Source organism: Phlebotomus papatasi, chromosome 2 (genome assembly GCF_024763615.1).
Source record: "Phlebotomus papatasi isolate M1 chromosome 2, Ppap_2.1, whole genome shotgun sequence".
Classification (NCBI taxonomy): domain Eukaryota; kingdom Metazoa; phylum Arthropoda; class Insecta; order Diptera; family Psychodidae; genus Phlebotomus; species Phlebotomus papatasi.
The window spans coordinates 24,329,993-24,337,136 of NC_077223.1; positions in this window are offsets into that span (position 1 = coordinate 24,329,993).

The following is a 7,144-nucleotide window of genomic DNA, read 5'->3' on the forward strand; positions in this document are numbered from 1 at the left end:
CTAATTGACATAACGTACAATTATTTTTTTCATGCATCTACTTTCAATCTTCTTCTTATTTAAAGCTCCTCTATATGATGCTTTTGTTGGTAACGCGAAGGTTATACAGTGACGTACAAAGTTGTATTAATCGTTTCACAGTTCTCTATAAAACGCTTAATATTTCAAGATCTAATTTACATTTTGGTTGAAACTTTTTTTTTCTTAGAGAGCTCTTATTATAAAGTTGTAAATTATGCCTTATTAGGATTTTTTATTCCTCGAACTCTACGGAGAGAGCAGTATATAAAATCCCTCAATTTCCTCCCCCCCCCCCCAAACTTCCACCTTCCACCCCCCGGAGACCACTTTTGTCAACAAATCTTCACGTTTCAGACGATTTCTGAGAAATGTCGTCACGCTGTTTGTCCGTCTGTCCGTCTGTCCGTCCGGCTGTCATCAGCTCTAGAGGCCAAACGGTTAGAGATAGTGACTTGGGACCTGAGGGGGACCCCCCCATAAGTCGACCCAAGGATCGTTAACATGCCCCTCATTTTTCCCCGCACCCCTCCCCTTCCCCTACAAAACTATGTTTTTTGGGATTGCTCGAAAACGCGTCGTGCGATTTTTGTCATTTTTGGATATGTTTTAGAGATTACCTAGGCGAACATTTCGTCCATATACGAAAATACCGTTGAATCATTTCTAATAACGGTTTTTCAAGGTCAAAGATTAAAAAGACACTAGAGAGCGCATTTATGAAGCAAATGGGGTCATGTTTAGGGTCGTTGGAAAGGTCTTGGAATTTCCGACAAAACTGAACCGGTTTCTCCAATTGGTTTTGAATCGGTATTGAACCGGTTTATAACCGATAAAAAATTTTTATCTGAAAAGCAATCCTATTACTTTTAAAACTATTTTGGGAGATCTTTTGAGAGATTTATGAATCGGTTCAAATTGGTTGAGAACCGGTAAAAGGTAAATGATGCGAAAGTATTTTTGCGGTATAGCATCTAAATCACGTGTTCGAGCATTTCGCAAAGTCTGGGACGCTTTGCCACACCTGTTTAGGAAAGGGACTATTATCTTTTTTATAGTCTTTAAAAAAATGATACATTATTGGTACAATTTTGTCACTTGCACCCAAACGCTACTTTTTGTTTTAAAATATTATTTTATAGACTATTTACGTAAGTGTGTAATATAATGACTTCCGGTTGTTATTAATGCATTTGGCATGATCACTTTTAGAATTTTTCACTTACAACTTCAGTAATGTTAGATTTGAGCAAAATACGCTCTCAAATGAAAAAGTGTATATCAATAACGAATTTTGGCCCAACAAAATGGCTGGAATGCATCACGTATTCCATATATCACAGTGATCGTGATCAGACTTAATACCGTGGTAAAATTACCAAATTCGGACTCCAAAGTTTATTTTATTTTTTATTTTATTTATTTCAATGTATCGGGCTTTTATTGCCATTTTGTACATTGTTCAGTTTACAAGTTTATTATTCACTTTACAATGTTTGGTGAAAAATGTCCATTCAGACGCTTCAATCATTTGCACCGGGCGGGACTCGAACTCACAACTGTGACAGTCGAGCCGGGGGTCACACCGCCCAAGAGCCGAACGCTCTTACCAATTGTACCACGGACCCCCTAGGACTCCAAAGTTTTTTACCATTTAACAGTAAACGTACGAAACGTACCATAAGACCGGTCAAATTGATCGGTTTATATAATTTTTTTTCATATTTTTTGTCAATCCAACTATTTGCTATAGTAAATATTTAAGCTCAAAAGTGGCGAATTTTTAAATTATCACATTTATAATTGAATGTTATTTTTTTATATTTCCATTTTTTTAAGTAAAATTTTCGGTCTGTGAAAATTGTTTGTGAAACAGTGGGATGTGATAGTTTACTTTTAAAATAAATATTGAGCAAATCCCTGTTTATTTAAATTAAATACCTTCTTTGTTCATTGAAATACTTATCAGTCTGATTTAAACATTTCTTTCACAAGTCGTATGCAAAAAAAATCATTTGCGTGCTAATCTGCCCTAGTCTCCCCTATATTATTCTTTTTTTTCTGTAGTATGAATTGGGATTTAGAAGATTTCCTAGATTTTAAACATGGGATAAAGGATAAATTTTCCAAGATTTAGCTCAATGGGCCAGTAAAAATTTAAATTAAATATGCAATTCTCTTTATTACCTTAGTTTCCGATACAATTTTTCTGCTAGGATTTTAAATTTTTCTTACTTTCTTTGAAGAAAATTTAATATTTTTACAATATTAAATAAAAGACTCCACTGACTTTATTAATTGCGGTTGATTTTCTCTGTAAGATCCTTACTCTTAGTTAAAGTAATATTTTATAAATTACACGAATACTTTAGCACGAAATGTTGCTAGCTATGTTCACATATTATGTATATATGTATACATATGATGATTGATAAGAAGGAAAAACTTTTCCAAATGGGGTGATTGATGGGGAGCAGTATCTAATTCACATTCCATCCACATTTTAGTCAATAATAATCTCTCCCTGTGATTTTCACTCTCTCAAAGTTTTTCCCTCAATTTCCATTAATTTACAGGTAGTTTATCTGTCATTAAAGAAAAGTAATTGAATGTCAAGTGATAAAATTTTTTACATATTTCCTGTAATACCTACAACCACATTGGATTTTTTTTAGTTGGCATAATAAACCCAGGAAAAAGATCAAAAAATATGTGTGGGTAACTCCATCGGATAATGGGAAAATCTATTTAATCCCTGCGGCGTGAGAGAATTGTTTTCGACATTTCATTTTTTTCATGTTACTCCTTCATAGTCATCCATCTCTCAGGGATTTATTCACTTTGGTTATATGAGTCCTATTTCCAAGCATATACATTTACGCTACAATTGGATGGGAATGGACAAGAGAGAACCAGTTGCTTTCCCGCGGATTTATTTTCCGCCACCATTCGCTGTCCTTTGCTATTTGTGTGTACACTGACAGATTGAAAAATCTAATTTTCATTAAATTTATGGGAAATATTTCATGAGAGATTTAAAATAGTGATTTTTCTGTTAGATTTTTTTAGGACTGTATGGACTGTACTATTGAGCGCTATAATATAAAATTTCATGAAATAGAAAAGTAAATTTAATCAGTTTTTTTTAATTTAAAAAGTAGTGAAATAATGAATATCGTCATACAATTTTAATCAAGGGATAGTAATTGTAGTTTTTCATTTTCTCTACAATCATTATAGACTAAATTATAATTATAAACATTTAACTAGTACTTCTTTATTTAGGTTGTAATCAAATTCTATTAGGGAAAGTGTGCCAAATTCCGGCCAGCTTGCAATTTCGGCCACCTTTTTTGTTCCTCGAATTTCCATGAACTTATAAATTTTACGTACTCTAGAGATTATACAATGCAATAGAATAACAAAAAATGTAGCTTCGACAAACAAGATGACGTGAAAAAGATATTGGAAGAATTCCCAAAGGGCAAGAAACTATGAGAATGAAGGTGGCCGAAATAGAGCACCAAAGCTATGTCTATATTTTAATTCATTTTAAAATGTATTAAGAATGATTTTAGAGTAAATAAAGATGGTAAATTCTTTACAAGGTTCCAAGCAACACTCTTTAAGAAGAAAGAATAAAAAAAATCAATTTGAATTTACAATATTACATTTCAAACTTGAGACTTTGAAGCTTGCATACAACTATGATGAAATTTGGCACACTTACCCTATATAATATGAACAAACTAATTTATTTATTTTTGGGAATTAGTTTTTTTACTGATTTTCTCGTAGATTCGATGAAATAAATTTGTTTCATAAAATTCAATATTGCAAAGTTGTTTTGATCGCTCAATAGCTTTAAAATTCATCACAACTGTCTTTCTTCACTCTAGTGAAAAATAGGAAGTAAAATAAAGAATGAAGTGGATAAAAAGATTACGCATCCTTTTTTTTTAAATGGTGAAATGGACCACTTAACAATCGAAACTGGGATTTCTTTTGATGTTCCAGACTAACAGTGAGATTTCTATCCTCATTTCATGACGATCCATGGCGAAACGGCGAATTTATTTTTTATTCACATCACAATTAAAATTTATCATAAAAATATAAATAGTTGAAAAAAATAAAAATAAAAGAAAACGGAAACTGTTCGACTTAAAGCAAATTCGAGGTTATGCCTCTGTTGGATAAGCGATTCAACGTTTTTTTTTTTAATCCAAAAGAAATTTAAGAAATATTTGAAAAATATGAAGTGTTCGAAATCAGAGTGTGTGAAGTCTGAAAGCCTTCCCCTAGTTCGACTTTAAATTGAAGTAAAGCAATTAAACGGAGAATCGTGCAATTGGTCGTGAACAAGAGATATATAAAATCGATAAAAATAGAGACATTCCTTTGTGTGCAATATCGGACACGGATTTTCTAAGTTTTTTTTTTAATCTTTCTCTATATCTATTAGGTGAGATTCTTAACAATCTCACCTACTATAATCCTAACAAAATTTCATGTCCTCCGATCGCGCTCAAACTTGGCCAAAATGTGTTTCGCCACTTCCTGATCACGAATATATGGGGGGCTAAGTTACGTTCCCGGCCGGCCGGACGGCCGTCCGGCCGCTCTTTGGAGCTTAATAGCTCCTAAACTAAAAAAGATATCGACTTGCGGTTTTCGGCAAAGGTTAAATATCGGGTGAAAATTGCAACTTGGTGCATTGACCCCCCACCCCCCACCCCTCCCTCCGACATTTTGAAGACCCCCTTTTTTTGTTTTCTCAATAGCTCAGCCCCTATGGCATCGAGCGGGCTCAAATTTTAGTATGTTATAGCTGGGCCTTAGAGCTTTCCATCGATACCAAACTTAAGGTCCCCCGACCCCCCTGACCCGAGCTACAAGGGTCCAAAAAAAATTTCTTAAAATGGCCATAACTCCGGTTCTAATTATCAGAATTTAAAAAGTGAGGGCTTTTTGGAAAGCTCTCGTGAAATGCCACTTCCCCTTCTAACATCGCAAGTTCATAAAACCACCGATAGGGGCGCTATTATTAAAAAGAAAATTTTTAAATCTTATAAGTTAAATAACTCAAAAATTCCTTATGCAATCGGGCTGAAATTTTAGTATGTTGTAGCCGTTGATTATACTTATCAAACAAAAAAAACCTTAAGTCGATCCATAACCCCTGACCCGAGCTATAAGGGGTCAAAGTTCGAACATTGACCGGCCTCTATCTCCGGTTCTAATTAACATAGCGGCCTAAATTTTACCTTTTTGGTTTCGTCTCGATGAGCAATTTCAGATGGAAGTTCAAAAAGTCACCACGGGTGGCGCTGTGATAGCGTCAAAATTCATCGAAATTCAAAGTCACTTTTCTCAAAAACGGCATTGTGCAAGTTAATGAAATTTTAGTATGTTGTAGTCCAGTCTAGGACGTTTCCAAAATGGTGCGTATGTGCGCTGTGGTTTCAATAGAACCGGAGATATGAGGGGTCAAAGTTCACGAAATTCAAAAAATCATATCTCCGGTTCTATGTGACCGATTTTGATGAATGAGGGCTTAAACGAAAGATCTCACCAAATGCTACAGCTTTCTAGAATATTTGAACTTCGTGGGACCAACACCAGGGGCGCCACAGTCGAAAAACCAATTTCAATATCACATAACCTCAATTATCTCGACTGTCGCTGAACCGATTTTGATGATTACTTCGACATAATTGTAGAGGACATTTGTCTCTACATTTCATCCATACATCATTTTCCACTAAGACTACGCTATCACTCCGATTTTGCCGTTTAAGTGTGAAAAAATTGATTTTTCCCATAATAACGCTTTGAAATCACTCAGATGCCAATTTGACTGCCTCTACTCCACCAAGACACTTAAAATAGGGTTTTAAATGGAAAGTCCCACAAAATGCAACAATTCTTTGAAATAGTTGAAGCTCAACAAATGACTACTTGGGGCACTCTGGATGAAAAAACGAGTTAAGAAACAAAAAACCTCGCTTATCTTGGCTTCTGAGTAATCGATGAGATCAAGTTCTACGGCAAAATTATAAAGTACATTCTGGTCTACATTTCACCCATATATCACTTTTCTGTCAGTTCATCCAAATTCTTGATATTTTGGTTTAAATACAAAATTTGTATAATTTCACGAAATTTATTCAAGATAACTGAATGGCGTCTCCCAACTTCAGCTCCAAATCGAATTTGCATGCACTCCGAGTTAGTTCACGTTAAGAATCTCACCTACATAAGCCGGTTAGGATTATCTGTCCCTTTTATATTAACACTATTTGTATTTCTATATACTACGTTTTTGTTGCTTCTTTGGCATTCTGTGACCTCTACAAAATATAAAAAAAACTAAAAAATATGGAAGTGTCCAGAATTGCAAGCTGTCCGAAATTTGTCACAGTTCTACTATGCTCGAGCTCGCGAGTATGACACCTTTTCCATGTTTTAAACCACAGAAAAACCTTGTTAAATGAATTTAATCAAGTAATACAACACTATTTTTAGGGTCACGAGTTTAAGTCCTTAGCTTAGTGTTAAGAACCCTTCTCCAGTTTTGATATTTTATAGGTAGTTTTATCAAAAACAAAATTATTTTAGGAAGAAAGGCATCTTTTCTATGCTTTTTCAAAATATATCATAATGATATAAGGTAAAGTGCGCTCGAGTCGACCGGTTCCTCTGCTCGACCGGGTGATCAATATTTGAATGTTTGATGGTGAATTTCTATAAAATTGTCACTGATTCGTATTTATTAATGGAATAATTGACCTATTAATATTAGATCATACGATCGATATTAGGTCGAATTGAGGAACCGGTCGACTTGAGGGCACTTTACCTTAATATCATAATTTAATTAAAATTTGCATTCATTTAACAATTTGACGTTTTTTTTTATTTGTCTAAGCGACCTTCATTAAATTAATATATTCCAAAATCCTTCTATAAAGTTGGGTTTGAAAATTCTATATACCGTATTCAGGTAAATTTGCCCTCTGGGAGTGACTTTGTTACCTTGCTGTTCCTAAGCTTTTCTTTATTTCTAGCACTTAAGGATGGTGTTTGTCGATTTGGACTTGGTAGATAGGATTGATGAAGATCA